Below are 17,924 nucleotides of genomic sequence, written 5' to 3'. Positions count from 1 at the left end.
ACTCCAGTATCTCTCATCCCTCGCAATGTTGACATGTTTTGGTTTTTGTTGGAGGGAGAGGGGGAGAATTATGGGTGAAAACTGTGAAATTGAGAAGAGATGGAGGAATTGGAAGTGGAGACTGGTGGTTTTTTCATGGTCTTGCATCTATATACTGCATCCACTTGGTATTGTTTCCATTTCCCTTTGTTTCGAAATTTTGTTGTTTCACATGGGAACCCTGGGAATTCTAGGCAGAGCGTTGAGCGGGGATGCTTGTAGGGGTCTTGCGGGTATAGGTAGAGAGATAGGCTTGGGGGGGGGGAGAGTGCGTCAATCCACGTGCAATTTAGGAGAAGGTTCTTGCTAATAGATACAAGTGTAGCTGTTGGGTGGTAGATAGAAACCACAACAGAGAGAGAAAGGCTTAGAACTATGGGCAAGAAGTCTAGCAATGGAACGTTAATGGCTATAATAGGTGGATAGGCGATGACGGCGTCATGTGGTTCAGGGATGAAGGGATTTTGTGTTGGGCTCTTTGATTGCGTCTTGAGCAGAGGGCAAATGGTATGCATACCATGGCTAGTTGAACGAAGGCATGTAGCAGCGCTCACTAACTGCTAATTGGGGAATGGAAACTAACCTGACTGAGGCCGAGAGGAGGTGGTTGTGGTGACGGGAAACCGCTGAGGATGGTATTGGGTTGGGGGAATTGACCTACGACCATGAAGGCCCTGACAATGTAATGGATGGGCGAGACTACTGTTATATCATGTTTAATTGTTTATGGTTAATGAATTGTTGCAATAAACAAGACTGGGGCAACGCAACCATGGCTTGTCTTGCGAAAAGACGTGGTCATGGAAGACAGGCCCAAGAAACCAGAAAGGAAATGGACCCGGACACATCTCAAGCACATAGAGGTAGGAAAATTGTCGAAAGACTTATCAGTGAGGCGGCAGAGGCATACCGTGAGGGCACAAATGAACGTATTCATAAAATTCTAGAGGAATGCGAAAAGGAAGTCAAACAAGAAAGCAAGATGGACACGGAAATGGAGGATTAAAGGACCGTGACAACACTAGAGGTAGGATCACCCAATTTAAATAGACCTTATACCTGTACTTGTTGATGAAAATCCTGTTCGAAAAAGCTATGGAGTAGATTTCAGTGGGCATGGTTGTCACTATCCAAGGCATGCATTCCAAAAAGTGCAGTTTCAACTGCACAAGGAAGATTTCAAACTTGGCAAAATTGAAACACACATCCCATATATCTTGGAACTGACAGAGATGTCAGGTTCTAACGCCAAAGACGCGTAAGTGGAATCAACTTCGAGTAATCAGAATGATTAGACAATCTTCCCTGTTAAGTTTTGTTTATATATGTTGATAGCTTTTACATTTCCTTATGCAAGAATATGTATAGGTAGATATCTAGAGTATGGACATGAATGAGAAACTTATATAGTTTGGATAGAAAGATTGAAACTCTTTTATTACTGGATGACGTAAAATGCAGATAAGTGGCCACTTGGTTTCCCACTGAGCAAGTTGAGACCACCTAGCCAATCTATGTGGTGTAAATTTGATTTATAAATGAATGAAAAAAAAAATCTACTAAACTTAACAAAAAAAATATTGATAATTAAATTAAAATTCAAAAAATTATATTCTAAAATAAAATCTATTAAACTTAAAATTCAATGATAAAATTTCAATATTCCAATGTAGCTGTTATTGTAAATAAACAATATAGTAGTGGTTGGTATATCAAGATATCTCCTCTGAAGTTACAACCCATAAACACATTTTTTATCCTTGTTGACCTCTCTATGTGGTTTCAAACCAGAAACGCATTTTGATCCTCGTCAACTATCTCTCTCAGATTGCAAACTCTGTGAGGTTTCAAACCAGAAACACATTTTCATTCTCGTCTCAATCTCTACGCGGTATGCGGAGGCCTGAGCCATGTGCAATGCGACTGCCCTCTCTGACACCGTAAAACCCGAGAAACCATCACCACCTGAATTTCATGTCTTCTCGGTGGAACCCATCAATTATTACACTATATATATTAAAGTTCCAAATAATTTAAAATTTAAAATATTTCAATTATTATATTTCCATAATTCAAAATTTTCATTCTGCATATTCATCATCTTAACAAATGAAGGTGTCTTAGAAGTTATCATCTGAACAAATGAAGGTGTTTCATTATCTGAACAAATGAAGGTGTCTTAGAAGTGATCATCTGAACAAATAAAGGTGTTTCATCATCTGAACAAATGAAGGTGTCTTAGAAGTGATCATCTGAACAAATGAAGGTGCCTTGGAAGTGAAGAGTACAGGAGTTTTGACTATTTTTTACTTTTAGCCGTTTAAAAACGGTATTTTAAAATTTGTATATTTTTAATAATATTAACTTAAATGGTTTCAGATGGGAAAAATAGGAATCTTAAATAACTTAAGAGTTGTATATGTGGATGAGATGGGAAAATGGGAATGTCTAAATAATTTGTTGTACATGTAGTAATAAAAATGGATAATCTTATTATATCTTTGTTTTTGTTTTGGGTAGTTATTTGTGGGAGAAGTTATTTAAGTTATCGAGATAATTTTTTTTCCAGTTAAATTTCTAATAACAATATTGTAAATAAGGTGTAAATGTATTATAAATTATAATAAAAAGTTTAATCATAAGAGATTAATTTAATCTATATTTTATTATGGAGATTTTTAATTTGTAAATATATTTTGATATAATATTATGAATCAATATCATAGCCTATTAATATCATATGTCCAAAAAACCACAACTCATTTGATATGACACTTGTTCATATAACTTTTTGTAATTAATTAATTTAATTAATAGGATAAAAAAGACATAACTACTTTGGAGATAAACTTGAAATTTTGATTTCATATTACTTCTAGTAATATTCTAGAATATTTGGTAGAGGTTAAATCTCTACCATAACTTCTACCATCCACTTAGTAATTATTAATAGTTAAATTATGAAAACCTTATCCCAAAAGAGGTGCCTATGGAAGTAATTAGCTTTTATTTTCTATTAATGAATTTATTTTTTAATAACATTATTGATTTGCTAAATTTTAAATAATGTTTAATTTCTATCAAAGTAGCTAGTGAAATTATAGGATTACTTTAAAATTTTGAATTATTGGTTAAATATGATATTGTACTTAAATAAATGATATTAAATGATCTCAATTTAGATGTTGATATCTAATGATATTTGCTTATTTGCACTAGATGCATTGATTTCAATGTAAATATGATTTGTAATCCGATTTGATTGCTTGCACTAGGTGCATTGATTTTAGTGTCGATGTTTTTTAATTCTATTTGATTGATTGCACTAGATGCGTTAATTTCATTGTAGATGTTGATTTCTAATTATTTTGAGTTGCTTGCACTAAATATATTGATTTCAGTGTAGATGTTGATTTTTTTATATTTGATTGCTTGCACTAGATGCATTTATTTTTGTGTAAATGTTGATTTCTAATCCTATTTGATTGCTTGCATTAGATGCATTGATTTCAATGTAGATGTTTTTTCTAATCATATTTGATTGATTGCATTAGATGCATTGATTTTAGTGTAGATGTTGATTTCTGATTTGATGTAACTTGATGTATGATGGTACATTAATTTTAAAGTGACTGGATTAATAGTGTGATTGATTTTAGTATAAGCACAAAAAAATTATTGACAATGTGCATTGATTTTTGTGTTATAGTAATTCAGCCTATTAATATTGGAGAGCAAGTTAGAAAAGTTAATGTGTTTAGTACAATAGCTCAAGTTAAATATTTGAATGGTTTACAATTTAAACTGCACTTTTCATATAATCAATATGAAAATATAGCAAAACTAATAGGTGTGACAATAAAAATAGTAGAAGAAAATAGTTGAGATTGATCACAATGAACGCAATTTGTAATTGGCTACATTCTTATTATTCCCATTTTTTTCCATTCAACACTAAAACATTGTCACTTTGCATTCAAAATTTTTATTTCATCATTTTTCATAATTAAAGTTATTAACAATATATATCATATCAATGGATTGAGGTAACTTAGCAAATTTAAAAATAAAACTATTCTTCAAGATATATTTAGAAAACTGTATTAAATGGTTTCATCTCCTCCTCTTGGAGGAAGACTGTCTCAGGTATCAATTCGAAAAATAGCTCCCCGCGGGTCGAGCTGTAACTGCACTTTTAAGCCCTGTGCGGCTTATGAACTACTGGAACAAAACTTTTTTTCTCTAATAAAAAGTTGCTTTTTTCCCCGGAAAAAAAAAATACCTAGAGGGACACTATTAAGAATTAATTAATTGTCGAAAGTTGTGATACCGAAAATTAAATTAAATAGATGTGCAATATCAATCCTCCTGCAAATTATTGACAAGATTATCTTCCTTCTTCATCATGAACTAATTATTAATTGACAATTACATACATGTACAGAAATATAACACAAAAATTGTAACATTCACAAACACTACCATCCAAATCCAAACACATAAACACACAAACCACTCAAAGCATCCAAACACAGACACACACAAACCACTTAAAACATCCAAACACAAACGTACAAACCATTCAAGGCTAACAACATAGACTAAATTAAAGAACAAAATTATATGGTTATGTCAAGCAAAGAAAACATAATGTAAATTTCAAAGTGTGACATTTATCTCAAACATATACATAATAATGATAATCTAAAAATATGACATTGTTGCCTTTAGCTGAAACCAACCTAGACCCATCTAACTCTGAATCTAGAAAGCACCGAGAAGGATCGAATCCCTTGAGGTGCAAACCTTTCCTCAAATTTTACACTCCAAAAAGAAGGTTTGCACATCGAGGGATTTGATCCCTCTCAACGCATAATAGATCCGGAGTTAGATGAATCTAGGCTGGTATATATTGGTTGGCCTTCAAGATGTTGGTGCTTATCATTTATCTTAATTTACTTTCTTTGGGCTGTCATTTTCCATAAACTAATTATTTAAAAGAGTAGTCTAACGAGGAAACAAGTTCACTAGAAAAATAGTGGAAATTCCAGTATGATATTTGCCAAAATCTGGTAGAAATGTTGGGAAATGTAGGTTACAATGGTCAAGCTTTAGGATTTTGGTTTTGCCCAAGAGGTTTTTGATGTGCTGAATCCATTTTGACTATTCAAAAAAATGATTCAAACACTCCTATGATTAGATTGTTTGGAAAAAAATCACCTCATTCTAGCAAAAGATAACTTTCTGGGCAAATTTGAAGTGTCGATAAAACATCTTTATTTAATGGATCACAAGTAAATTTGAAGTAGCAGATGGAGTACAACACGATAAAAGAAAAACATCCCGTTGAACACCTTAGGTTTTGCAGTCCCCTCTCATGCAATCCTATCAGGCCGGATATATCCCATCAAACTTCAGAAACTCAGTAGAATTTTGTTATGCATTAGAGGAATTTTGAGGTCTAAAATGGGCTTCCTAAGAAAAATGTATAACCAAAATAAACTTTATAAGAACCAAAAGGATTCAAGATGATCATGCCAACCACGGGGGGATGATTCGCCATTTTTGGAGTAAAAAAGTATAAAGATTAAAAAATAATAAAATAATAAAACTATTTTTTCAACTCGTATTTTCAACTTATCTCCCTAATGTTTTACTCAAATTTCAAGGATTATTTGTTGGACGCAAAATTTAATTCCTTATCCAAAGAGTACTCATGTTCCATACTTTCGATGGACCCCACTACACGAAAAATTAGAAATACATGAAAAATGTGATTGCAATCACACTTTTCATGTATTTCTCATTTTTCGTGTAGCAGGGTCCATCGAAAGTATGCAACATGGGTACTCTTTGGATGAGCAATCAAATTTTGCATCGAACGAGTGTTCCCACTCGAATTTTGAGTAAACCCATAGGGAGATAAGTGAAAAATATGAGTTGAAAAAATAGTTTCTCTTTTTTTCCCTCTAAAATTTGTCAAATACAAAAAATTTGATGCATTCTTGTCAAATACAAAAAAAAATTGTGACAATTTCGTTTTAAAAATAGTGGGCATATGTTTAATGTCATATATTTCTTTTTGTATAATTATTTTTTTAAGCATTTAAATGTTATATATTTTTATTAATTTGATTATTTTTTACAGTTTTTTTTTTCTAACAACATAAAGTATGTCGATAGTCATTTTAAATAAACTTTCAAAATTGGGTTATTTCTCTATTTCAGATCACATCATCTTCCAACAATTCTGCTCTGCCTCTTTGACAGGGGAAGGTTCCATCCCATTATAACATGGGTCTTCGACTCCAGGGTTCTTTGTCAGGGCTTTCTGTCTCGAGTGAATTTTGTTTTTACACTGTGTTGGACTTATGACAGTTTTCTGACTGTGTCCTCTGATATCAGAGGCTTCTATCATGTCAGTAGACTCACAAAGATTATAGGTTATGGTCCGACTAAATGTATTTTCTCTATTTTTTATTTTGTGGCAATTTGTGTCAGCAAATAGATGATGATTCATCTGAACACATCTATGACGATTGAAATTTACTCTCATTAATATATGTACTTTCTTTTCCATAATAGAAAGAATTTTTTTTCCTCTAAAAAAAATAAACTTTCAACTCTCAATCGTAATTTCAGTTTTACTTGTGAAGATAAAACCAATTTAAAATTACAATTTCTTATAACAAAAGTAAGACAATCTTCACTGCAATAAAATTTAAAAAATCTCCACTGCAATTGCAATTCCATACCAAATATTCAATAACCTTGCTTATTTCAATTCGGAAACAAATTTGAACACGTGCATGCTTATCAATCAATGATCTTTTATTCTCAGAGTTCATTGTAGTTGTTATAGAGACAATTACCATCTGTGAATGCAATCTATGACTCAGTCTAATGAGAATTGGAATTTATAACCTCGAATCTGGGTCTTTTCCTTCCTCTCATACATCAGTGTGCAGGTGTGGAAATGCAAGATCATAATTTTAAATGAGAAGTCCAAGTTACTCTCAAACAAGTGACAGTCATAACATCATGTATCTTAAGCATTTGATAAACAAAGAGTTTGGGTTAACTATATACATTTTAATTTTCAATCATAAAATCAAGTCAATCCTAAGAAGTCTGTTCTTTTCCGGAATACATCCACGTAAGTTTTCAATTTACATGATGGGCTTACTCAATTAAATGTGTGGGGTGTGTTCTTTTTTTTTGAAAATTTACATGATGGGCTTACTCATAAATGTGTGGGGTCTGTTCTTTTTTTTTTGGAAATACACCTACATAAGTTTTCAAATTACATGATGGGCTCACTCCGATATGAGAGTATGTTTCAATTTATTTAAATTAATTTGATCATTTTGAAATTTAATTAAATGTTAATATTTTTTAAACAAAAATTGATGAATTTTTTATATATATATAAAGATTGATGGGCTCACTCCGATATGGGAGTATGTCTCAATTTATTTAAATTAATTTGATCATTTTGAAATTTAATTAAATGTTAATATTTTTTAAACAAAAATTGATGATTTCTTTTTTTTTATATATAAAAGATTGACAAATTTGTGATGCATAAGTAGATAATCCTTGTGGTGGAAAGGAATTGCGGGCACTTGTTATTCAAGAGTTACAATTCCAAAACGATCAAAAATATCCTGAGATTTACTCAATATAAAAAGATTGACACCTTGAAAATTTGGGAAATGGCTAGTTGACAAGTTACTCATTATTTAGAAACATTTTGTCTTAACTGGGTAGTTAAATTGGCTGGGGAGTTAGCCAATTTGTTATTATGTTAGATTTACATGAAAACAATTAATTTTAGAACTCATCTTTTGAGACCAAAGTTTTAATTGTGCTAAAAATATATTCTAATCTGAAATCTTTGGCCTTTGTTCCAAATCGCATATATCTGTTAATGGGAAGTGAGACTCATAGAACAAGAAAATACCTTGAATGAGATGTACAACCCTACAAAAAAAAATATGTTTTTACTAAAAATATTACAAAAGAGCATATGCTTTTACTAAAAAACCTTACAAAAGAGCATATATTTTTTCTGACTTATTAGAAATAACTTTTAATTGCTATTTACATTATTCTTCAGTATTCTTATTGGAAAAACATTGTGACACACCTACCTCAAAGAAAGTGAATGTTAATATTCACTTGCAAACCTACCTAAGGTATTCACTTACAAAATTTAAGATTTTAAAATTTTCAACAATTTAATAATTAAACATGAAAGAAAATGTAACTCCCTGTAATTTAAATAACTAAACCTCGTGTTGAGGCTGAGTCACGGAGAGAGTTGAGACCTGGTGTTCCACTTATTGTAATTCTTTACTCCGACCCCGCCGCCAACAGACGGAACCATACATAAATTAATAAACTTAGCGAGTGCACCAGACTGGCGTATGAGGCGTATTATATATAAATATATTGTTTTGATAGTTTTCAATTCACTATTGCAATGATTTAATGCAACAACATCATGTTCTCTTTCTTGGCTATGTGAAATATACCTGTGTTGCTTTTAATGATGAATACCAACACGCTGCATTGAAATATATCTCTCTGCATGAGATATATCTCTCCGCATTGAAATACATCCTACTTCCATTATAAAAACCCATACTCCGCATGAAAAACAAGGAGGGTTGCAAGGGAGCAAGTCCTTGCCTTGAGTGGGGTTGATTAGCTGAACTGTGTGAAGGTTGATTGGGTGAAGCATGTGAAATTTGAAACATATATTATATTCCCTTAACCTTTGCTCAGTTGAATAAGGAGTGATTAGAAATGTATAGACCGTGCTACAGAGATGACCATCATTTCTATCCGAGCCATAGAATAAAACAAGTTGCAAGAAGCCCCTGAACCATATCTCCACGCTAGATTCAATGCATTATACAAGAAGATGCAGCGTGTTTGTAATCATGGCATCGATTATCTCAATGATGAATCAAATGGAGTCAACTTCATTACATTTAATTATGATAGCATATTTAGATATGCTCAAACCACAAATAAGCATTTGGACCAGAGTTTCATTAATTCTATGATCATTTGGACCAGAGTTTCATTAATTCTATGATCTCATAGATCTTGAATTAGATTATCGGCCAGACTTGTTGACCTATATTCAAAATTCTATCACTCTAATGAGATTAGGTTGACTTGGACCTTTGACGGAGTAATCTTTTCCCTTCAAATATGTCTTCTACGAGAGTCGAGAGAATCCTGGCATTAGTGAAAAAAATAAAACACAAGAATCATACCATATATATCTTGAATCCACCAATCCTTAGAGATTCAACAAATGGTCACAAACTTGGCCGTAGAAGAAAGAGAATGAAACTTCCCTTGTAAACATGATCCAGTGAAATTTATTTGGAAAAACATAGCTCATACGGCCCACAAGAAATTGCATAGATATGCATTAGGTATACCTCAAGAATGAATCTGAATTAAGGTAGGTAGAGATCTTGTCTTAATTAGTATCAAGTTATAGTGTAGGCCCACGCCCATCAAATCTACTTTAGAACTATTTCAGATTGCAGTTGAAATTGAGCCATAGTCAATGTGTATTTTTCTTAATAGAAGATTAGATCAAGAGCCATAGTCAATGTGTATTTTTCTTAATACAAGATTAGATCACCCTTGGAGAAAGACAAAGCCTAAAGGCATCAGAGATCTAACAAAGAACCCACACTCCAAAATAGATATTATTGCATAGCCAAAAGAAAGACACCAACGAATGATCTCTCATAAAATTTTATCCTTACTGGTCGCAGAGGAATGCTAGAACTTGAAACTCATGCCCTATTTCTTACATCCAAGACAACAAAATACATCAAATTCATTGGCATTATATATTCGAAACAAAAATGCAGCGCCACTAGAGATGCAATTGCAAGAAGTGGACACAAAGTGATCTCATAATGCACCATTATAGATGCAATTGCAAGAAGTTGACATTAGGAAATGTTAAGAAGAATTATGGCATTACCCATGAATTCACACATGTAAACTGTCATCTTTCAAACAACCAAGACAACATAATACATCAAATTCCCTTGCGTTAGATATTCAAAAACAAAATGCATAATTTCCAAAATCCAAGATATTCATATATATTTGAAATCGTAATTATCAGTGTTTATTTACACATTAGTTAATGTTAAGGGGCATAGATTTTAGAATTGACAATAGTTCTATGACCATCAATTTCAAGAGTTGTATCATCAACAATCTTCAAGCACCCTTTTTATACCCCATGAGTTGCTTCATATTTAAACATGTAAGCCTTCCACTGATAACCCCAAAATAAAAGTTTAGTCAAATTTTGGTCAATAAGAATGCAACAGGGTGCTTTCAAAAAATTCACACTTGGAAAATAACAGGCACACGAAATTTATCAAGGTTATTAGTTGATGATAGAGGGTATACTTCCATTATGCCAAAAGAAATATCAAGGAAATCTCTCGATTCAAGGCCCTGGCTAAAGGCAAAAGGCTATATGCATGTTTGTAAACAAGGATGGTTTAATGCATTATGGTGTGACATGGGGAATGATAAATAAAGCAAGCAAATGCAAGTTGCTTGTCCCTGCATAGAAAAGTGCATCTGTTGTGACTAGAAGATTGAACTTTTTCGTCATCTCATTTTTTAAATTCTTGATAGTGACTTGATTGTGATTCTTATCAAGAACAACAAATCTATTATGAGCCACAAAGAGAGCAGATCCTCCTAATCCTTTATTTGCTTCATGTGTTGTATCACTCCTACCATGATTATCCTTTGGAACAACATAAATTTCATAAGAAACACCATTAGTATTGCAACAAATTAAGATAACATTCTTTGTTGGATTGTATGACAAAGATCTCGGCCCTTGGTTTGGGCCAATCGAACCAAGCTTCCTAATTTGTATTAGTGGATTGTCCTTTTGAGTTGAAAACGCATAAGTCTGTAGATAACGATCCTTGACATACAACAGTGATCCCCATAAACAATGTAAGCAAGCCTCTCTCTCTCTCTCTCCAATTTGAATGCAATCATCCCATTGTCATGCCTGGATGCTAGGAGATTCATCTCAGGATGTGCTGCAAGAATCCAAAATCGATCATGCTCCATTAGGGGACTTTTGAGGTCTAAAATGAACCTTCTAAGAAAATTATAAAATAATTGTGGAAATAATAAAATAACATTATATTACATCATCAAATTTTAAATGGAAAAAAGAAAAAACTATTTTTTCAACTCGTATTTTCAACTTATCTCCTTATGGGTTTACTCAAATTTTGAGCGGAAACACTCATTGGATGCAAAATTTGATTGATCATCCAAGGAGTACCCATGTTTCATACTTTTGATGGACCCTTCTACATGAAAAATGAGAAATACATGAAAAAACGTGATTCCAATCACATTTTCTCATTTTTCTTGTAGCATGGTCCATCGAAAGTATGCAACATGTGTACTTATTGGATGAGGAATTAAATTTTGCATACAACGAAATTTGAGTAAAACCTTAAGGAGATAAGTTGAAAATACGAGTTGAAAAAATAGTTTTATTATTTTATTAATATTTTTACTTTTTTACTCCAAAAAAGGTGAATCATCCCCCATGGTTGACATCAGTATATTGAATCCTATTAGTTCCTATAAAGTTTATTTTGGTTGTACATTTTTCTTAGGAGACCCATTTTAGACCTCAAAATTCCCCTAATGCTCTACGAAAAATTTGAACACTAGTTCGCTTGGACATATCCCACACTAGAATACTTTTATCTTCATAAGTTGAAACAATAATTTCTTGTCGTGCATGAAACATCACATAGGACATGTTTTTTATGCCTTCGTAGAGTGTCAACCTCCCAAGCCTTTGTATCTAATTTACAAAACATAGTGATACTTTCAAAAGTTTATTTTACACTAAACCAACAAAGAAATATGACAATTCACCCTTATCATAAAGGAAACTGAATTTTATTTACTGAAGGAGAGAGAACATACCATTCATTTGCCACAACTTGATGTATTTTCATAAATTTTAATATCGGTCATATAGATTAAAAATATATGAATTAAAAGAAAACCATACATCATAATGTTGGTATAGGTAGCGTATGTATTTTTTTTAGTGAATAGGATACACCACTTTTGTGAGTGAATATGTGTCAGCATGAAAACACCTGATCTCGACTACCAAAGACACATTTCAATTTCATGCAGAGAAATGGTAAGACCTTGGGCAAGTTTTGATGCAAAGAACAACCCAACGACCATTGTAAAGATGTTGCTTCGGAAAATTGGAGTGTCGTTGGCACCGGTGGATGGAACTTCATGGTTTCCTTGCTGGAGTGTCCTTCTGATTTCTGTATACAGGCTCTCAAGTAGGCATGCATTTTCCATTTTCTTTTTCTAACTAAAAGACAACTCTGGCTCCTATGAAACATAATATTTATTTTCTGCAAGTTGTGCAGGGAATTACTTTGCCTTAAACAATTGTCTGGTGTTTGGGGTTCCAGAAGAAAGACATTCTAGCTCCAGGTATTCAACCAACAATCGCATGCCTCTGTTTTTATTTTTAGAAGAAATATAATATAAATGAAAAACTAAGAAGTAAGAAATCAAAACTTTAAAATATCTAAAATAATAAAATAAGTAAGCACAGATCTTTGGACATACTAAAAATTATAGACGAGCAATTAAATTGAGGTGAGAGAGGCTCAAACTCTCGACCTCGACATTGGAAACATCTAAAATAGTAAAGTTAATAAGGACAGATTGTTGAACATACTAGAATTTATAGATGAGCAATAAAATTGAGGTGAGAGAGGATCAAATCCTTGACCTCGGGATTCTTCAACGCAAGCTATGAGACATATTCCCTAACCAACAGTGCCCCCACCTCATAAATGAAAATGAAATTTTTTACTTCTTCTAAGGTTTTAGTGTGCTAGATGTTGCAAAGAGTGTGCTATAAATAGTCTACTAGAAGTTGTCATGCCAATAGTCAAATAGTCTAGTCATAAGTGGAAAAAGTGGAACCTCATTTGCTGCTACTTCCTTGGAATGAGACTGTGACTATGAGTGATACTAAAACCTACCTCCTACTGCTATTCCATTGAGAAGTTTCCCCTCCTACTCCCACCTTGCGTATTATATCCAAAGTGCTTCAATTGGTATTTTTCCTTTAACTGTGCAAAAAGATAATAGTTAACTTCAATATTGCAAGGAAAAATAAAGGCAACAAAAGCAAAAACAGAGGGGGCAAACAAATAGAAGTAGTGCAAACAAATTGTGCTCATTGTTAATAATTGTGCTCATCGTTAATTTCTTTTGTACCACAGTGCACAATGCACGTGTTGTTGCAAATTTTTTTAGAGTTGCCATGCAAAGAAGTGACGAATAGGCATAGATGTTTATTTATGGGCATCATGCATGGGGCTTACCTAGTAATTTCCCGGTGATTAGGCTTTGTAGGCAACAGAGTTCCAACTCTCGCGATATTATGTAAAAGAGATGGCCTCCCTGGAAATAGAGAATAAAGATCTCTTGCAAAGTAGAACTGACAACGAATGGCCCAATCGAGTAGCCCATTTGAATAGCGCAACAACTACCATCCCAGTTGAGTATCCTGGTATCAAGGCGGAGTAGGTAAGCCCAACTTTGGCCAGCTGACAATGATTGGCTGAGAATGGACCTAGCTAGCAATGACTAGCAATCTTAACTACTATGGCAATTTAAATAGGCTTAGACTCTTGTTGGCTATGGCTAGCAAGGCCCTTTAGTCAAGTACCAACTACCTACTATCGACTATGGCAAAGACCTTCAAGCAATGACTCCTTGCGGCAATGACTGTTGTCTATCGACAAAGACCTTCATCAGAAAGCGTGCAAGGTGAAGAGCATACACTAGATGAGAGAGCGAAGATGGAAAAATGGAAAGCCAAGGTGAATGACTTCAATTAAACCTAGTTGTAGACACCACCACACTAGTACATGCACACAGCCATGTGGTGTGCCATGGTGTGCTATGTGTACTTACGATAGACAATGTTTTACGAACCAAAAATTACGGAAAAAAACTAGCATTTAATGTCTATTAACTAATGCTAGCATTAGTTTTAGTATTGAAAATACAAATTCCAAAAACTATATGAACAAAATAGCCTATATAAGCCAAATAAAATCCTCAACTATTTGATTGGTTTATCAAATTATTATATAATTTAATACCTCTAACAACCGTATTCATACTTATTTTATGAAAACAGATAAAAACACTTTAGATTAAAATAAACACTAACGAATATTAAAATCTAAAACCGGTTACTATAACCCCATGCCGCAAGGACTAATAATAATATAGAAGATATAGGCGCAGGGACTAATAATAATATGGAAGATATAGCCCCATGTTGCAGGGACTAATAATATGGAAGATAAAGCAATTTAGCGATAGCATATAAAGAATACAATACTTGGTGAATGCCAGTTTGTTGCCACTGTTTTTATGTTGGCGTATCCACCATTTACTCCGAATTGGTATAATGTGTACTTCTGATATATTGTCCCCAATTTGTAAAGCTCGTAACATGCTTGTTTCATATAATATTCCATGTCCAGACACAAACAATTATCATAGATCGTTTCAATGAGCTTTTTCGGACGGATTGATACTCATTATATGTTCTATATCCACCCAACAAAAAATCAAAAAAACATTGTTAGACACACCACACAGAACATAATTACGTCATCGCTTCACCAAATTCACATACTGGGAACAATCATTATTGTATTAACAAGTAACTAAATACTATGAAAGACATAATGCTTATGGAATACACCAAAGAAAAATAAACTTTCATTCATACATAGTGCCAAGGAAAGGCAGGACATGGATATAGAAAGTATTTTCTCTCCTGGGTGGTGCACGTGTTAATGTTAAATTTATCAAGTTAATAAAATTAAATCTTGAAAATGGGAAGGTTGTAATGTAATTTATTTATCCAATGTATTAGCACATTTCACTAAAATAATAGTATTCAATGGATTAGTTTTAGTATGCTGGCCATGCGTATCACAGGTATATTTAGGCCGATAGTCCTTCCTATGCATCAACAATCGTCTACACTTTTACCCTACTCTGTTCGATCAGGTGAGACACTTTCAACTATTGATTTGAAGTGTTCGATTCATTATCCCTCGCCGCGCATCGCATCTGGCAAGCATGCACTGCACTTTGACTGCTTTTTCCAAATATCGGTTGAGTTGCCTTCTTTTCACCTCCGAGTTTTGTTGTGCATTGAACCTGGCCCTGTTATGCAAAAACTCTGATCAGATTGCCACTAGGGGAAATCTTAGGCAAATCCTATTTCCGGAACTGGGTTGTCCAATTTTGTTCCACCTTAGGACAACGTTGCAGCTTTTGAAGTCGACATTCTTCTTTATGTGTGCGAGCATGAAGCCTCCCGGGCGAAAGGCGGCTGAAGAAGGCTAGAAAAAGGGTCACTATCATCTCCTTAACTAGTCATCGTCTTTATTTTCTTCTCCACTCTCATATATGATGAACAATCCTCCGATTCAGACTGGAAAAAATTTGGGGGCGCTCTTCTGAATGCCCTTGTATTTGTAGCTGTTGTCACAGTGGTCACGTTCCTGTTGGTATGCCTTTTCTATTACAGATGCACGAAGTTTCTTCATTTTTACATGGGTTTTGTAGCATTCGTTGCGTTGGGTTATATGGGTGGGGGTGTGGCCGTGCTTCTGGTGAAATCTCTCTCTATACCCATTGACTACTTTACTTTTGGGGTTGTGCTTTTTAATTTTGCTGCTGTGGGGGTGTTTTCTTTTTTCCTGTGCAAAGTGCCCATAATTTTCACCCAAGGTTACTTGGTACTCATAGGCATGCTTGTTGCATTCTGGTTTACTATGCTCCCCGAATGGACTTCGTGGGTGCTACTTGTTGCAATGGCAGTATATGATGTTATTGTCGTTCTCATCCTCGGTGGCCCTCTCAAAATTTTGGTAGAGCTCACTATTTCAGGAGATGAGGAAATCCCTGCGTTGATTTACGAGGCTCGCCCTGTTACGAGAAAACCCCACATTGCAGTCCCCGAGCGTGAAAATGAAAATGTGCTTCTTCCTTGCAGTGGCCCTCTAGCTACTGAAAGTGAAGAAGAAGAAGAAGCTTTGATAAACCCCTCCCTTCCTCCATCCATGCAAAGATTAGAAAAAGCCCTCCCGCAACAACAGATGGGAAACATTTGGAAGAAAACAACAAGTTCAGTTCGATATCTGTGTTATTGAAATCCTTGAATTCAGGATGCGATGAGAGCACTGCCTCTGCTTCTACATCGCTACCTCATGAGGATTATATTCAAGGTTTCAGAATAGTTGTTGTAGAGGAGGAGCAGGTAGAGGAGAGTCGTGTTCATGGAGACACAGAGACACCAGCAGAAGAGGAATCAGTTCCCCTCGTAAATCACCAGGTGAGGACTTCTTCTTCCACATATGTGAATCAACAAGTGGGTTCTTTGCCATTGCCTTCTACATTACAAGGATTATTGGTCCCCAAACTAATAGTGATAGTGAGGGGAGGCCGCACCCAAATGGGATTGAAGATTTTACACACACAAATACATACGAACAGGATGGGATTGGGCTTTCTGCATCTGGTGCAATTAAACTAGGATTGGGTGACTTCATATTCTACAGCGTATTGGTTGGAAGGGCAGCTATGTATGATTACATGACAGCTTATGCATGCTACCTTTCCATAATAGCAGGCCTCGGTGTAACATTGATTATGTTGCCCTTCTGTCAGAAGGCTTTGCTTGCTCTCCCTATTTCAATTTCTGTGGGTGTAATTTTTTACTTCTTAACTCGTCTTGTAATGGAAGCTTTCGTGGTTGAGATCACGACTCACCTTTTGCTTTTTTTATATTAGAGCAGAATAACTCCAATCCCTAAAGTTGCACTTAGCTTGAATACCCTTGAATAGATTGTTGGATATCGTGAGGCCACAAATCAACTCAGCTCTGACAAGGGAAGCCAAATTTTCTTTGTTGTAAACTTATAAATTCAGCACAAATAGCATTGATTCTATTGTATTCTATTCTTATCATTTCCTTTGGCAAAGCAATATACTCTATAATTTGATTTTGTATTTGAAATTTACTGCAAGAGGAAATCTATGGAAATTTGAAAACAATATTTTGATTATTTTATCAAACGACAAAGAGCGTTTAGAAGGGTAATTGCACAATGATCCAGTCCAAGAAAACAAGGTTTTCCACAAACCAATTAACTCTTCTAGAAAAATTCAACAATTCCAATTTAATAATCCTATCGACCTCTCTTTGTACCTTTTGGGACAATTGCTAGTATAATTACTTTTTGAAACAAAAGTGTTAGTCGACAAGATTTTATATATATATATATGGAAATAATAGTGTTTAGTGGATTAGTTGTACATTATATAGTGTATTATAACTAGCAATTGCCCCAAAAGGTGCAAAGAGAGGTCGATAGAAATGTTAAATTGAAAGAATTGTATTTTGGTTCAAAATAATAAATATTATAATAATTCAATCATTCAAACTAAACCTAGTCAATAAATTGCCCAAAATAAAATAAATCCTTAATCAAAATTATACAAATTATTATTCTTCGTTTCTCTCAATTATTTATATAATAAAATCCAATCAATCATTCAAAATTGCGCACATCAGGGCAGGCCAGTCCGCTTTGCCGCCAGAAATAGCAGATGATATTTTTTTACACCGAAGGTGTACCTTTTGAATGAGTTAAGCCACCACCCATCGTCTACCTTTTCATTTTCGACCGTTGGATCTGTCA

General features: G+C 34.1%; 1 pseudogene; it reads left to right on the top strand.

Moving 5' to 3' along the window:
* The first annotated feature begins 15,137 nt into the window (after positions 1 to 15,137).
* LOC149204330 (presenilin-like protein At2g29900 pseudogene) lies at positions 15,138 to 17,013 on the top strand (annotated as a pseudogene).
* Positions 17,014 to 17,924: the final 911 nt, after the last annotated feature.

The sequence above is a fragment of the Pinus tabuliformis genome, chromosome 1_2 (genome assembly GCF_031772625.1).
Source record: "Pinus tabuliformis cultivar Carrire ecotype Pingquan chromosome 1_2, CPIR1, whole genome shotgun sequence".
NCBI lineage: Eukaryota > Viridiplantae > Streptophyta > Pinopsida > Pinales > Pinaceae > Pinus > Pinus tabuliformis.
The sequence above is the reverse complement of the archived record's forward strand: the minus strand, read 5'-3'. Positions and strand labels throughout refer to the sequence as shown.